At 46.9% G+C, this 17456-nt stretch overlaps 1 protein-coding gene across 5 annotated transcripts in view; it reads left to right on the top strand.

Moving 5' to 3' along the window:
- Window positions 1-17456, top strand: part of Il34 (interleukin 34) — a 68198-nt gene that overhangs the window by 32905 nt on the left and 17837 nt on the right. The window lies entirely within an intron of this gene.

The raw sequence follows: 17456 nt of genomic DNA, 5'->3' as shown, positions 1-17456 counted from the left end.
GAGGGTGTCAGATCTTGTTACAGATGGTTATGAGCCACCATGTGGTTGCTGGGATTCAGGTGCTCTTACCCACTGAGCCATCTCACCAGTCCCTTTTCTTTCAGTTTCTTAAGACAGGGTTTCTCTATGTAACTGAATCCTGGCTGTCTTGGAATCACTTTGTAGACTAGGCTGGCCTCAAACTCAGAAATCTGCCTGCTTATGTCTTCTGAGTGCTGGGATTAAAGATGTGCCTCACCACACCTGGCTTAAAGGTTTATAATATTTGAGATATATATTTTACTAGATATTTCCTTGAGTTCTTTCAGGCTAGCCTGGCCTATTTATTATTCTCCTAAGTGTTTAGGATCTAATATTTAATTATACATATTGTAGCCGGACTTTTGGTTACTTTGTGGGTTTTTTTTTTTTCTTCCACCCTTTCAACCCTCTAACATCAACTAGGAGAGAGAAAGGATAGAGATGACAGCTTCTGGGAGTCCGTTCTCTGCTCCCACCACAGGCTCTGGGGACTGGCTCAGCCTGTCTGTCAGGCTTGTACTGAACCAGCTGGTCCTTTGCTTTTGCAGATATTGTCATCTGACTTCTCGCTGCACTTATGATGATCTCGAACAGTCTAGACTGATAGTCCTATTATCTACAATAGGAATACATTTTACTTCCTCCTGTTCTTATGTGTTTATTTTGCCTGTGTGACTGCGTTGGCCTGTGTTGTGCTGTGCTGTTCCTGCCTTTAGTGAAAATTCTAACAGTTCCAAAATAAGCCAAATTCTAGCCTTTGTCTGAGGTGGATACATTTCATCCTGTTAAGGAAGTACCCATCAAGTGCAGCACTCTCTTGCCCGGGTTTGGGTTTAGTTCCCAGAGTCCACTTTGGGCAATTCACAAGTGCCTGTAACTCTAGCGCCAGGGGAATCTTGACGCCCCCTCCCAGCCTCCTTGGGTACTGCATGCACCTGTACAAACCCACACTCACACACATATACGCAACATTTAAAATAATAAAAACATGTCGGGCATGGTGGTGTATGCCTTTAATCCTAGCACTTGGGAGGCAGAGGCAGGCGGATTTCTGAGTTCTATCTAATTCCCATTTCTATTAGGAAAGGATGCTGGGTTTTTCAAAGCGCTTGCTCCACACCTACAAATATGCTAAGGCCTATCACTATGTTACATGATGAGGTTTCTTAATATCGAGGACCCTTTCTATCCTTTAGTGTCCTGCGTTACCCATCTGGAGAGGCTCTTTTGACTGAGCCAGTAATCACTGTGGACTGCTTGCAGACACAAGCAGGGTTGATAACTACACACCACCTCCTCCGCCCTGAAAGAAGCAGTTACCAGTTTGATCCCTGTAGGAATCCTCGCTCCTGGTTCTCCCCAGAGTGGAGAACGGAGAGGGAGAACTGGAATTGCCCACCAGCTCAGGATGCTCTGCCTGACTCTCAGCTCGGCCGGCCGTTTCTAGCTCAGTGTCTTGTTTTTGTTTGATGTCATTGTAAAACCCAGAGAGTATAGCCCAAGAGGCCGCATCCTGTACACTCTGTTCTGTTTATGCTTTGGAGGATGTCCCAACAGGCTTGGAGTCTCTAGTCTATTCTCAGCTTGGGAGTCATTGCTGTAATTGTCTCAGGAAGAACGAAAATGTGGGAAAATGGTTAAAGGATCTGACTTGTAAACAAAGGAAAGCCTTTGGGTCCTTGGCCATGTCTCAGCATGCGGCTCTCACTTAGCAGGATGTCCCAGAGGTTAAGACAGCAGGGTAGGGGCTAGAGAGATGGCCCAGAGGTTAAGAATGCAAATTTCTCCTGTACAGGACCTGAGTTAGGTTCTCAGCTCCCACAATGGAGAGTTCCCAACCACATAAATCCAAAAAGGACAGTGTTTTACTGTGGTGTGATAGCATGCATCTGTAATCACATTAAATGACAGGAACAGAGAGTTTGAAGGAAGTCCAGCTACATGGCAAGACCCTGTCCCAAGATCAGAACAAAGTAGCTGGTGTTTTCTGGGCTGTCTGAGCTGAAATCACTGCGCTGCCCCTGAGTGGGACACATTATTCTTTCCTCCCTCCATTTCCTCCTCAGAACCAGAAGGTTGTAAGTTCCTCCCTCAGGCTTGGTTGTGGAATGCAGCGAGGTTAGAGTTCATGCATGGAAAATTCCCCCAGTATGTGGAAGGCTGCCAGCAAATTCGAGGAGACTGTGTGTGGCTAGCATACCCAGTGGCGGTCTTGGCTAGGTTCGTCTATGCCTCCAATGTCCTCTGACTTTGGCCGGGTCTACCCTCATGTAGACATGTGCAGGGTGTGCTGAGACAGGTGATGAGCCAGTTCTCCAGGGTCAGAGGTTTTCACCATGAAGTCAAAGGAAAGCATTTAAGAAGATCACTCCCAGGCCTGTATTGATGCTTCCATGGTTTAGAGAACGTTCGGCTCTTCCAGAGGCCCAGAGTTCAGTTCCTAGCACCCACATTTGGTGACTCACAACTGCCTGTAACCCCAATTTTAGGATTCTGATGTTCTCTTTTGGTTTCTGCAGGTACACGCACATGCACACGCGCGCGCGCGCGCGCGCGCACACACACACACACACACATTCACACAAATTTAAAAAATCAAAATTAATCTCTTAAGGGCTGGAGGGAATGGCTCAACATTTAAGAGTGTTTGTGGGCTGGTGAAATAGCTCAGTAGTTAAGAGCACTGGGTGTTCTTCCAGAGGTCCTGGGTTCAATTCCCAGCAACCACATGGTGGCTCACAACCATCCATAATGAGATCGGATGCCCTCTTCAGGCAGGCAGATGTAGATGCAGCAGAGTGCTCAGAAGAGAGAGAGAGAGAGAGAGAGAGAGAGAGAGAGAGAGAGAGAGAGAGATTGATTTTGAGAAAAGATATTCCAGAGGATTTGTTATGTTTCTGGCACACACATGGTGGCTCACAACTGTCTGTAAGTTTAGTTCCAGGGGATTTGAGACCCTTTTCTAGTCTCTGTAGGTAGGCACCAAAAGGACAGGTGGTACAGGTGGTATATATACATGCATGAATATTTTGTTCACTCTTTCCAATTCGACACATACATATGTATATGTATATGTATATGTATATGTATATGTATATGTATATGTATATGTATATGTATATGTATATGTATATGTATATGTATATATATGATATATTTATTTCATTTGAGTATACTGTTGCTGTCTTCAGACACACCAGAAGAGGGCATCAGATCTCATTACAGATGGTTGTTAACCACCATGTGGTTGCTGGGAATTGAACTCAGGTCCATGGGAAGAACAGGCAGTGCTCTTAATAGATGAGCCATATCTCCATCCCTGACTTTAAGTTTTTATGTGTGCATGTGTTCATGTGTAGGTGGAGGTGCTTATGCATATGTGTACACAGGCCTATAGGGGCTACAGGTCAAAGCATTTTTCTCTTGCTTTCCATTTTACATGTATTGTGTGTGTGTGTGTGTGTGGGTATATGTGTGGTATATGTGTGTGTGTGGGTGCACATGCTTGTGTCTACTCCTGAGGCCAGAGGTTTAATTAAGGCTGGGTATCTTTCTCCACTGTTCAGTATGCAGGTTGAACACTCATACAATACGATAAAAATAAATACTCTTTAAAACATACATTACATTGTTGAGTTTTGCCTTTTGTGACTGCCTGGGCGGCAGAAAACAAAGGAATGGGGTTGAAGATCATTCCAGAACATGAATCTATGAGCAAACAGAAACCTCGCAGCTCCTGAACAAGGCTTCTCTGTGATCGTTGGTTCTGGGGACAGCAGCCCACGTAAAGGGACTTGGACCACTTTTGAACACCACATCCGTGAAGTGGGGCTCTTAGGCAGGGTTACAGGTGGACCAGGTGACATTTACATCTGAGGAGGTGCAGCGGGCCTACTGGCTAAGGAAACATTTGTAAAACATTTTAAAAGATTTAATTTATGTTATTATTTTATACACATGACTGTTCTGCTTGGTCAGAAGAGGGCAGCAGGGTTTCAAGCCAGCACGTGAGTTCTGGGAATCCAATCTGGGTCATTACAAGAGCAACAGATGCTCTCAAGTGGTGAGGCAGCTCTCCAGCTCACACGTCCTAGTGTTACATGCTAGTGAGCATGAGGAAATGCGCCAGGTCAGGCTTGACAGCACACAGATAGGGCTACCCTCAAATCTCTGAGCAATACTGGACTATACACCCCCAAAAACTGTTCTGTCAGACTGGGGGGAGCACCCCACAGGGTGAGGCTTCAGCAGCTTGCTCCTGCTAGTGAGCTCTTGTTTATTATTATTATTATTATTAGGATTTTTTTTTCTTTTTCGAGTCAGGGTTTCTCTGTATAGCCCTGACTATCCTGGAACTCACCCTGTAGACCAGGCTGGCCTCGAACTCAGAAATCCACCTGCCTCTGCCTCCCTAGTGCTGGGATTAAAGGCGAGTGCCACCACTGCCCGGCTCTTGTTTATTTTTAAGTTTACTTAAAATAAAGCCCGGAGAACGTACGTGTTCGATTTGCTAGCATGGTACTGTAACACAGACCGTGAGCTTGACAGCTTATTATAGCAACACAGCTGTGTTCTCCCACAGACCCGGAAGCAAGAGAATCACAGTCAGAGAGTGTCAACAGGGCCCATTCTTTCTGCAGACCGGAAGTGGGGGTGGGGAGGGGGCGCAGCTTCCTGTGGTCGCAGCAGCTCCTGGTACTCGCGTGTGACCTCTCCACTGGAGTGTGGCCGTCTCTGTGCTCTCCTACTCGATCTCCTCAGAGCTGGAAGTGGCGTTCACTGCTTATCTAGTAATGGCAACCTGACAATTATGTAGCATTATCCGCTCCGGGCAAGACATGGACCATTCTCAGTGTCCCACAAAGTTCTCTCCGTGCCCCTTTCTAGCCAGTTCCAACCAGCACAGCCCATTCTGGCTAGCTACAGTTGGTATCTATGAGTATAGATAAGCTTAAAACAAAACAAAACAAAACCCGTTCTTACAGTCCAATAAATGCAGTTACAGAGCGCGCGATCTTTCACATCTGGCCTCTTTTCCAGATGCTTCTGAGCTTCCTTCATGCTGTTGCTTGCGTTGGAAGCTTGTTCCTTTTGATCGTCATGCAGTAGACCGTGGTATCGTTACAGCATCCTCTACAAGTCCTGTCTTCCAGGGGTAGTATTTGGTTTATTTCCCGTTTGAGGAACTGTATTATGTTAGCTACAGGACTTGTGGCTCTGACGGACGGAGAGGTTTGGTTTGTCTCTCGGTTCAATGGTACAGATGAGGAAGCCATGGCGGGCTGGTTATGAGGTGACATGGTCCTGTTGTATCCTCAGTCGGGACACAGAGAGGCGAATGGTGATGTCCAAATAGCTCTCCCCTTTTTATTCAGTGGAGGACCCAAGACTTCTGGATAGAGCCACTCACGTGTAGGGCGGGCCTTCTCACCTCAGCTGGCCTATCCTAGAAAAGCCCTCACTCACCATGTGCCCAAGAGTTCTGATCCCATGGTAAGGCTGAACCCAGGAAGTTGACAAGATTAACCAGCATGGGCATGCCCTCTATAAAAAAAACAAATAGAGCCATGAATGCATATCTGGTTTTCAATTTTAGTTTTAGTTTTTTTAATATGTGCGTGCATTTCTGTGTACATGTGTGTGTGTAAGGTGAAGGTGCTATGCCCACGTGCGCCCGTGCCTATAGAGGCCACAGGTCATCTTCCTCCGGCTTTTCACTTTGTGTGTGTGTGTTATATGCATGTGTGCAGGTGCACGTGCTTCTGAGGCCAGAGGTTAAAGTTGAGCATCTTTCTCTTCTGCTTCTCACCTTATTTCTTGAGAACGAGGTTCTCGGTGAACCTGGAGCTCAGTGATTTGGCTGAACTGCCTGGCTCCTGAGCCCTCTGGGCTCCTCCTGCCTCTGCTTCCCCATACGGGGATTTCAGGTACACGCCGCCACCCAGCTTCTCACATGAGTGCTGGGGTCCAGACTAGGGTCCTGATGCTCACAGGACAGGTACTCTAGTCCTGGTCACCACTCTAGTCCCGTGTGTGTGTGTGTGTGTGTGTGTGTGTGTGTGTTTAGGGGTGGGGGAGGAAGGGATTTTTTCTTGTGAGGGTGTGTTCTCTTTCTGTTGTTTGTTCCTAAGAAAAGGTCTCACTGTGTAGCCCTGTTTGCCTAGAACTCTGGATATAGTCAAGGCTGGCCTTGAACTCCCAGAGATCTGCCTGGCTCTGCCTCCTGAGTGCTGGGATTAAAGGCGTGATCCCAGGGCAGCAGAGCTGGGTGGAGATGGTGGTTCTGAGCAGGTGTCACTGCGATCCCCAAGGAAACTTTCTTGCTTCTCTATCCCTACTTCCCTACAGTCCCTCGACAGTCTCTACATGCAATTTCCCATGATGGGTGCTGTCTTCCTAGTTACTTATAATTCTGCTTCCCCATGGCCTGTATGTATCTTTCTGGAATGGTCCCAGAAAGTAGTAGATGCTTCATAAGTGTCATCTGCAAGGGTCATATCCAGGTTGGGTTTCTCAGGACTGCTTCTGAGATCTGCAGCCCTCTCTGCCACAGACCTTTAATGAACTGTCTTCGTTTATCTCCTGGGACTGGCGGCACCCCAGATCCTCTACGTCATGCAGTTACTTAGACAATTTCCTGAAAACATGGCTGATATGCCACAGCCGGTTTAGATAGTGCTCCATGGATCCTGTTGTAAATCTTGTTAGAAATAGCACTGAATTTATCCGGGCATACCTATAGTCCCAACATTTGGAGGCTGAGGCCGGAGGATCACAACTTCTAGGGCAGTCTGGGTGACACAGTGTCTCAAAACTGTGTCACCCCCAAACCAGATGTCAAGGTAGCTCAGTTGGTAAACAGGCTTTCCATACAAGCCTGGCACCTGACTTCCGTCCCTGGAATCCACGGAGGCGGGCAGGACAGAGCCAGCTCCCGAAAGTTGTCCTCTGGCTGCTCCACACGCCTGTACGTGCTCACCCTTACCTGTGCACACCACAGAGAGACACACATGAGTGATAAGTAAAACAAAAAGTCAACAAACAAACAAACAAACAAACCAGCAAAAGCAAGTGGCCAGAACACACTGAGATCTCTTCCTCGTTGTTTTTTCCTTTTTCCTTTCCAGGGTGTAGCTGGTACCCTGGTGCTGGTGATGTTGAGATCTGGGGCTAGAATCATAGGGAAACTACACTTCTAGACCATTAGAGCATCCTCTCTTCGGGTCGTTAGATTCAGTCACACCCACACCTTCAGTCATGACCACCAACCAAACACCTCCAATGGTTTTGCCAAATGTCTCGAGGGAACCTGGGAACTGATGTGCTATGGAAAAGACTCAGCCAGCGCTAACTTTTTTTAAAAGAGGTATTTGTGTATGTGTTTTATATATATATATATATATATATATATATATATATATATATATAGTATATATTTTTTAATACATCCCAACTACAGTGCTAATGTATTTTAACACCTTTAATTCCTTTTGGACCCTGGACCCAGGTGGTTTACCTGCTAAGAGTCACTCCAGGGGCCGATGCGATAGCTCAGCAGGTAAGGGTGCTCAGCAGCAAGCTAGCTGGCCTAAGTTCAATCCCAGGCTCCCCATGATGGAAGAAGATAATTGACACCCCCCCCAAATTGTCCTCTGACCTCCACACATGCACTGTGGCATGCAGATGCTCCCCTTAACGCGGATAATAAAAGAATGTAATAAAAAAAAAAATCAACTGGGGCATGGTAGCCTGAGCTGTTCATACCCAGCACCTGTGAGGCAAAGGTAGGCAGGTCTCTGTGACTTCAAGGCCGGTCTGACTTATAATAAAGAGTTCTAGGCCAGTAAGGGTTACATAGTAAGACTCTGTCTAAAAGGTGGGAAAAAGCCACTCCAGTGGCTGAACAAAGTCAGCGGCAGCGTAGAACCTGGTCAGTCTAGGCCCGAGAAGCAGCTGCTTGGGAATAAACCTCATGGGCCCGAGTCCTATCAGATATCAGATGAAAGCCAGATCTACCTTGAAAGAGCAGTATTTCATTCATCTCAGACATGTTGACAAAGCTATGATCTATTGCTGCCTCAGCTTGCCTGGTGGGAAAGGACTCAACTGGAAAACAAAGTGAGTTACAAGAGGCCACTCAGCAACTCGCCTTGGGTGACGAGGGCGTCGGCAGCGAGTGCAGACAGCACAGACTTCCATCCAAAGTCGAGGCAAACGCCAGAGCTGTTTAGCTCTGGGCTCAGGCAGGTAGAACTGGAGAGCAGAGCCTACAAGGTGGTGTAGTGGGGTAGAGGGCTTGCCTCTCGAGAGACTTGAGTTTGATCCCTGGAGCCCATCTAAAGGTGGAAGGAGAGAACCGATCTCATGAAGCTGTCCTCTGATCTTTATTCTCTCCTTGTTGGCGTGCATGTGCACACACGTGCACACAGGCACACACAGAGACACACACATGTATACATACATACACACACACACAGATATACACACAGACATGCACACACACAGAGATGCACACACATATACACAGATCCACACACACACACACACACACACACACAGATACACAGACATATACATACACAGATTCACACAGAGACAGACACAGACACATAACAGACACACAGACACAGACACACACAGATATACACACAGACATATACACACACACAGATATGCACATACATATACACAGATCCACACACAGACATACGCATAGACACATACACAGATTCACAGACAGACACACAGTAGCAGTAAATGAAAACTGCAGAATCGTCAGGCAAAGGAACCACACCACGGTCTTCAGGCAGCAGAACATGGGGCATGTGCTATAGATTAGACTTACTTTTGGTTTGGGTTTGGTTTGGTTTTGCAAGACACAGTTTCTCTGTGTAACAGTCCTGGCTCTCCTGGCTCTTGCTCTGTAGCGCAAGGCTGTCTTGCACTCAGAGATTATACCTGCCTCTGCCTTCCCGAGTGCTGGGAGTCGAGCCATTGCTTAGCTTAGATTTGTTTTTTGAGACAGGGTCTCATTTGCAAGAACCAAGCAGCATTCAGACCAGAAGTTCAGAGAGTTTCCTATAGCACTGAGTGATGAACGTGTCTGCGTGCATGTGTGCGTACGTGTGTGTGTGTGTGTGTGTGTGTGTGTGTAAGTGCGCACGCGTGGGTGTGTATGCAGGTGCAATGTCTTGTGCACAGGCTTGAGGAAGCCAGAGATCAAAGCTGGGTGCCTCCCTCAATTGTGCTCGATCTCATTTTTTGAGACAGGATCTCTTAGTGAATCTGGAGCTCATCCATTTGGCCAGGTTACCTGGCTAGTAAGCCGCAGGATCCTTCTGTCTGTGTTATCATAGCATTAATTAGTATTATAGGCACACACCCTGTGTGGGGCTGGGTGGGCGGGTGGTGGGCGGGTGTATGTGCTGTGGGGAGGTCTCGGCAAACACCTGGGCTGGCAAGAAGGCGATCTCGTTCAACACAAGTCAGGGTTGGTTCAGGCCTATCTGGTTCAGGGTTGGTCTGACTCCGAGCACCTTATTTAGGTGTATGTAAGCACAGTGCAAATTTTGGAGAAACATTTCCTGATGATAATATAGACACTCAATCCTGTGTGTACGACAACGCTTAAGACAGGATTACACCGAGGCCCTTTACAAACTCATAAAGATGGGTTCTGGTGACTCAGAAACAACGTTTAAGATAAGGGTCCAGGGAGAATGACTGAGACAAACATTAAGAGTCTGTGGGAGTCAGGTGTGGCCTACAAGTGGTTCTGCAGACAACACAGAGGTCACAAAGGCTGTGGTAAAGGATGTGTGCCGTCACCAGTTAGAACGGGTTTTATTGACTGAGAGACATGTGCTTGAGATAAAGATCTAGGGAGAATTGTCTGTGAGATTCCCGTGTGGCTGTCCCTACAGATAGTACAGATCACCAGGCTACTAGCTACATCCCTGCCCAGATGTCCAAGTGGATAACAGGTAAATATATGCTTTGTTGAGGAGACAATTTAGTTTCCCTAAGGCCTATCTGTGAGCACAAGAACCTGGAGCCCTCTAAAATATCTACTCCACACCTTGGCTTTAAAAAAATTAAAAAAAAAAAAAAAGATGTATTTATTTTATGTATGTGAGTACACTGTAGCTATCTTCAGACACACCAGAGGAGGGCATAGGATCCCATTACAGATGGTTGTGAGTCACCATGTGGTTACTGGGAATTGAACTCAGGACCTCTGGAAGAGCAGTCAGTGCTTTTAACCGCTGAGTCCAGCCCTGGTTTTAAATTAAAAAAAAATATATGTATTTCTATATGCATGAGTGTTTGCACGTTTGTGTGTGTGCTACCTACTTGCCTGGTGCCTGCAAAGGCTAGAGCAGAGCGCTGAATCCCTGAAACTTGATAGTTGTTAAGCTACCATGTAGGTGCTAGGACCTGTACCTGGGCCCTTGCAAGAATAGAAAGCTCTTTTTTTTTTTTTTTTTTTTTTTGGTTTTTCGAGACAGGGTTTCTCGCCCTAGCTGTCCTGGAACTCACTCTGTAGAGCAGGCTGGCCTCAAACTCAGAAATCCACCTGCCTCTGTCCCCCCGAGTGCTGGGATTAAAGGCGTGTGCCACCACTGTCTGGTTTAGCAAGCTCTCTTAACTATTGGGTCACCTCTGGGTTTATTTATTTATTTATTTAGTTAGTTTTGTTTTTTTTTTTTGAGACAGGGTTTCTCTGTATAGTCCTGGAACTCACTTTGTAGACCAGGCTGGCCTCGAACTCAGAAATCTGCCTGCCTCTGCCTCCCGAGTGCTGGGATTAAAGGCATGCGCCACCATTGCCTGGCTTCTAGGTTATTTTTTTGAGGTAGGGTTTTTCATGTAGCCCAGGCGGGTCTGAAACTATATGTAGCTTAGGATAACCCTAAACGCTTGATCCTCCTGCCTCCACTTTTAAAAAACATTTAAAGATACCCATTTGCCACTGGATGAGAACTTGTTCAAGAGAGCCCGGCGGGCCCTGTAATGGCAGAGGGCAAGGAAATCATGGAGGCTTCTAGATTTACATCAGCAAGGGAGGAACCTACTACAAGGGGTTCTCATTAGCTTCATGATAGCAAAAACCCGAACTCGAAAGAGAACTGACAGAAATAACCTGGCGGCCTCTCCAGCAACCACATGATTCTGTGATACTCAGGCGAGAAAGGCTGGCACAGAAGGGCTTTCTCCTGGTCCATTTCTCATCAGCATGAAAAAATCCCGGAGGCAGGGTAACCTATAAAGGAGACATAACTCTAGGAGTGGCGGTCATGTCACTGGATCTAGCATTGGGAGACTGAGAGGAGAGGATCGTGAGTCTGAGGCCAACCTGGGTTAGATGGCAAGACTCTGTTTAGCCCACACCAGCAAGCAATCCCACTGGCCAAAGACAAGCAGGAGTAAGGAAAGGGAAAAGAAGAGAAAGGGGAGAGAAGGTTGGCCAGCTTTGTTTAGCAGCACATAGTTTTTGAGGTTCAAGGATATGGCGTCAGCAGTGGCCGTGTTCTGCTGAGACATGGGGGAGGGGCTGCCCCTGCTCTTTCATAACAAATCCTTTCTACCAGAAGCAAACCAGGATCCCACGAGAACATAAATTCCTTCCTAAGGCGGTAGTGTGTACCCCCCCTCCTCCTCTGTTTTGAGATTAGTCCAGGCTGGCTTCCACTTCACTATGGAGCCCAGGCTGGCCTCAAACTCTTGACCATTCTGCCTCAGCTTCCTGAGCGCTGGTATTGCAGGGGGACTGCCACCACCCCTGGTTTGGCTCCACATTTTAAAGGGTGTTTTGTTTTGTTTTGGTTTGGTTTGGTTTTGGTTTTTCTAGACAGGGTTTCTCTGTATAGCCCTGGCTGTCCTGGAACTCACTTTGTAGACCAGGCTGGCCTCAAACTCATAAATCCACCTGCCTCTGCCTCCCGAGTGCTGGGATTAAAGGCGTGCGCCACCACGGCCGTCTTTTAAGGTTTTACCATCTCGCAGTATTGAGAGTTGGGAGTGCTCTGGGAGCTAAGCTTCCAAGTGCACCCCCTGGGGACACAGCAGAAACCATATCCAGACCCTAACAACCTATGTACATTGTGAATTGCAGCTTTGTCCATAATTACAAAGCCCTGGAAGCCACTCTAACACCCGTCAAGTGACAAATGCAGAAACAGATGGTTGCACAATGGGCCACTGCTCAGACAGGCAAGGATCACACCACTAACACCCTCACCAGCATGGCGACTCCTCAAAGCATCTGCCAAGCAAGAAATAACAGGACAAAGAGGATAATGAACTATACGATTCCACCATAGAAGATTCTGGAAAAGGTCAAACTCTAAAGATAGAAGCCAGATTAGTGCAGAAGGCTAGGTGCAAGGAGATCCAAGGGAACTTTGGGGAGGGATAGAAATAGTCTACATTTTCTTTTTTTTTAAAAAAAAGTTTGTTTTACTTATGTGTGTGTCTGTGTCTGCCATGTGAGTGCAGGTGCCATTGGAGGTCAGAAGAGAATGTGGAGTCACAGGGAGTTGTAAAAGGCCCAGCATGGGAGTTGAGTATCAAATTCAGATCCTCTGAAAGAGCAACAAGTGCTCTTTACTGCAGAGCCAACTCTCCGGTCCCAAATAGTGCAGTTTCAAACTTGTCCACTTGGAGGGTGAGCTTTACTTCTATCAATTGTACCTCAATCAGCCTTAAAAAAAAAAATGGCTTCAGGGGGGCTGGAGAGATGGCTCAGTGGTTAAGAGCACTGATTGCTTTTCCAGAGGTCCTGAGTTCAATTCCCAGCAACTACATGGTGGCTTACAACCATCTGTAATGGGATCTGATGCCCTCTTCTGGTGTGCATGAAGACAGAGACAGTGTCTTCACTCACTCACATACATAAAATAAATAAGTCTTTTAAAAGGGCTGGAGAGATGGCCCAGCAGTTGAGAGCACTGATTGCTTTTCCAGAGGTCCTGAGTTCAATTCCCAGCAACCACATGGTGGCTCACAACCATCTGTAATGGGATCTGATCCCCTCTTCTCTGTGTCTGAAGACAGCTACAATGTACTCATACGCGCACACACACACACACACACACACACACACACTAAATCTTTTTTTAAAAAATAGCTTCAGTAAATGCCCCACTACCATGAAGACAAAGGAACCAAGTAGACCAGGAGGTTCATGACCCATGACTACCTCAGAAGAAACAAATAGTCAGGGGCTGGAGAGATGGCTTAGCAGTTTACAATACTTGTTGCTTTTGGAGAAGATATGTGTTTGGTTCTTTTGGTTCCCAGAACCTATATATCAGGTTCATAATCAGCTGTAACTCCAGTTCCAAGGCATCTAATGCCCTCTGGCCTCATGAGCTTTTGTCTGTGCATATACAATGCACACACACACACACACATACATATACTTAGGCACACACATATATACATAAGGGAAAATGAACAAATAAATACAAAAATTTAAAAAATCACACGTATGGATGTTTAGCCTACATATATGTCTCTCTGTGCACCACAAGTGTGAGGTGCCAAAAGATGACAGAAGAGAGCATCCGTTCCTCAGGAACTGGAGTTATAGATTGTTGTGAACTGCGATGTGGGTGCTGGGAATTGAACCCAGGTCCTTTGGAAGAGCAGCCTCTAAGGCCTTTATTAACCCTACTCGCTTTCTGAAAGCCTCATCTCCAGATACCATCATATTAGTTGTGTTGGACTTCAGCATATGAATTTCGAGTGACGTAACTTAAGAAAATAGTAATTTTTTTGTATGTGTGTGTTTGTGTGAAAGGTAGGCCATGTGTGTGCAGGTGCCCACGGAGGCCAGGCAGGATATCAGATCCCTTGAAATTCTAGTTTGTTATGAGCTGCTCAGTATGGATGCTGGGAACTGAACCTTGGTCCTCTGGAAGCACAGGAAGTGCTCTGAACCCTTGAGTCATCTCTCCAGCCCTTACATTTTATTTATTTTGTGTGCATGTGTGCGCATACCCACATGCCATGGCTTAGAGAACAACTTATGGAAGTCAGTTCTCTCTCACAAAGCACAGGAAAGGTTCTTATGTTGTCACGCTGGTGACAAGCGCTTTTACCTAGCGAGCCATCCCACTGGTCTGGAAGTGACTCGACATAGCATCCTAAGATGCTATGGATGAATGAATCTTGGGAACATGGTGCTAAGTGAGAGCAGCCAAGGGGACAGTACTGTGTGCTGTGCAATTCTATCCATATGAAATGTCCAATCAACCCAATCCATAGAGATAGAGAGTAGATAGGCAGTTGCCAGAATTGGACAGGAGAACAAACCAAAATCAAGAGCCAGTGAATGACTTGTTGGAGGAGGAGATGGAGTAGTACCTCTAAGTGATAAATTCATGCCCCAGAGTTGAAATCCTATTTCCTTGGTAGGAAGGGAGGAACAGATGAGATATTTCTCAGAAATATAGGTTCTGGGGGGCCAGGAATGTAGCTCAGTGGTAGAGCGCTTTGCCTAGGGTGAACGTGAAGCCGAAGCCGAGTGGGCACTGTGTGGTAATGCAAGGCTGTGATTCTAACCCTTGGCAGTGGAGGCCGAGGGTTCAAGGAGTTAGTTCAAGTTTATCCAAGTCTGAGGCCAGCCTGGGTGGTGTGAGGCCTTGTCTTAGAAAGGAGAGAGAGGAAGGAGAGGAAAGAAGGAAAAAAGGAAGGAGGGAGGGAGGGAGGAAGGAAGGAAGGAAAAGGAAAGAGGGCTGGCAAGGTGGCTCAGGGGGTAAAAAGCAATTGCCACAAAAGCTGGATGGCCTGAATTGTGGAATGAGAGAATCAGTTCCACGTTTGCACGTTTGCCCTGTCATCTCTGTCTCTGTCTCTGTCTCTGTCTCTGTCTCTGTCTCTGTCTCTCTCTCTCTCTCTCACACACACACACACACACACATGCACACGCACACACACACACACACACACGCACAGAGAGAGAGAGAGAGAGAGACAGAGACAGAGACAGAGAGAAAGAGAGGCAGACAGAATAATATAATATAAAAGCACATTTAAAAATAAAAAATAAAAATTAAAAAAAAAAAAGCAGATACAGGAACTGTCTATGAACCCTGCCTGATCCATTGGTCTTTATCTTTCCCTTGTAGCCAAGGATGACCTTGAACTCTTCATCCTCCTGCTCTTACCTTCTAAGAGCATTACCGCCCCCAGCTGCCTCCCTTTATCTGTGTCTTAAGCTCAGTCCCACTTTCTTCCACCTCCTCCCTGTTTAGAACATCTGCTGATCCAGCCCTGAGCTCACTGCCTGAGCCTCCTACATTCTTAAGGGGCCATGGCTTAGTTCCCAGGAGGAAACCCGGGGTTGGGAGGGCCGGATATGACTTAGGGCCAGTTCCCTCCCCCCTCTAGGTCTCCATTTCTCATCCCTAGGATGTGGGCTTGTAAGGAATGTCTCTGAAGTCTTTTGGGGCTTGTCCTACTTAAAGAAAAGTGGCCAGGCAAGTCAGGTGACCCAGTATCCTGCCCCCTAATACTTTCAGGTCATGCCTGGCCTCTTTGGGAGAGAAGAATGTTCCAGAATGTTCCAGGTAGGTGTAATAGATGTGTTGCAAATATGGCCCCAGCTGTTTATCTACGCCCATCCAAGGCCTTACAATGTAGCTCTTATCCTTTCAACAGAAAGTAGTCTTGCTTCTTCAAGTGACAGAGGTGGTTGGTGTCATTGTTCTGAGACTTGGACTTGCTCCCTTTCCCCGAACTCTGCTTCCGCTGGGAAATTTTAGCCTAGGCTATCCCTACGGATGTGATCCTAGATCAGTCAGCCCTCTGCAAACTCACCAGCAGGAGCGGGGCTACTCTGCATTAGTCAGCAGACTGGCTGGGCTGAATCCAGCTTGAACCAGCAGTGCCCAACCTGGACCCGCTGAGCCCAGTTTAGGTTTGAGTGCCCAGTCGGAATCAGCAGAGTTCTAGGTGTGTCCAGAGTAGAGATTAGCCTGGATCAGGATTAGCCCAGGCAGGAACATCCTAGACCAGATGAGATCAACCCAGATTATCTGAGCCCAACCTGGATGAACCAAGCCTAGACAGGAGCAGCTGAGCTCAGGCAGCCTGGATCAGCTCATCTTAGTCTCTAGACTGTAAAAAACAAACACTTCTCACCTCTATTGTATAGTAATTGTCCCAGAGCTGATGGAAGGCTTCCTGGGAACTCTCCAGGATTTGTACATCCTGACATTCCTTGTTTGTCTTCTGTGCTGCCAAACTGCCTCCAGAGCTCAAAGCCACGGATCCCATCCCACCCCTACCCACCCCCCCCACCCTCCCAGAGGAGGAGGCTCTCATCCTCAGGCAGGGATGGATGGGAAAGACCAGAAATTACATGCCATCCCAAGGGAGGGGAGAGTGAGAGGGTCCTGGTTTGGGTCGACAGCTAAAAACAGGAGTTCCTTAAAAAGAAAATAAAATAGAGTCCAAATGTGGGCTGTGATATAGCACAATTGGCCGAGAGTTTGTCCCATGCTTGAGTTTTGACCCCTGTTCATACATAAAAGGATAGTGGTAGCACTTCCCGCAATCCCAGCACAGGAGGTCTGAGAGGGAGGAACAGAAGTTCAAGGTCATCTTTGAACTTGAAGCTAGTCTGGGATCTTGTCTTAAAAAACAAAACAAAACAAAACAAAAACCCCATAAACCAATAATAGCCACCCCTCCCAAAAAAAAACCCTAGTTCTCTCTGTTCATCTAAAGAATAAAATAGCTCAATGTGGCATTATAATCAGCAGCAGATCTCTTGTCCCTTTTCCCTTTCCAGATACGGGAATTTAAACAAAAATAAACGAACAAAAACATTTATCAGCTAGGCATGATAGTACAGGCCTGTAATCCTAGCATTGAGGGAGGCAGAGGCAGGTGGATTTCTATGAGTGGTCTACTCTATATGGTGAGTTCCAGGCCAAGCAGGGGCCACACCCTGAGACCTTGTCTCAAACGCAAAAACAAACAGGCAACCCCAAACAAACAAAGACACCCCATGCTATCAAGGGTTGGGGATGTAGCTCTTTGGAGAAGTCAAGAACTACCCAAGTATCTAGCAGGCTCACAACCCTGAATTCAAACTTCAGGACCGCAGAAACAAACACACCCAACTGTAGCTGATCCCTCCCAAGTCCCACAAGCAAGCAAGCCCTTGCTTCTCTCCATGGAAGATTTATTCATACACCCCTTCTTCCCCACCCCGACCCCCCGCACCTGCCCTCTCTCTGACCCTGCCCCCAACCCAGGACCCTGGAGTCATGACTTAGTGAGCCTGTTATTTGCTTCTTGTTCCTGTGACTTTGAAACTGCTCTTCTTCATCGCGGAACTATGCTGACCACTCCACCCTCCTCTATTTTTTTGTCCTTTTTCTCCACGAGTTTCCCAATAATGCCGTGAGCCCCAGGGGTGG

Source organism: Mus pahari, chromosome 20, assembly GCF_900095145.1.
Source record: "Mus pahari chromosome 20, PAHARI_EIJ_v1.1, whole genome shotgun sequence".
NCBI lineage: Eukaryota > Metazoa > Chordata > Mammalia > Rodentia > Muridae > Mus > Mus pahari.
The sequence above is the reverse complement of the archived record's forward strand: the minus strand, read 5'-3'. Positions and strand labels throughout refer to the sequence as shown.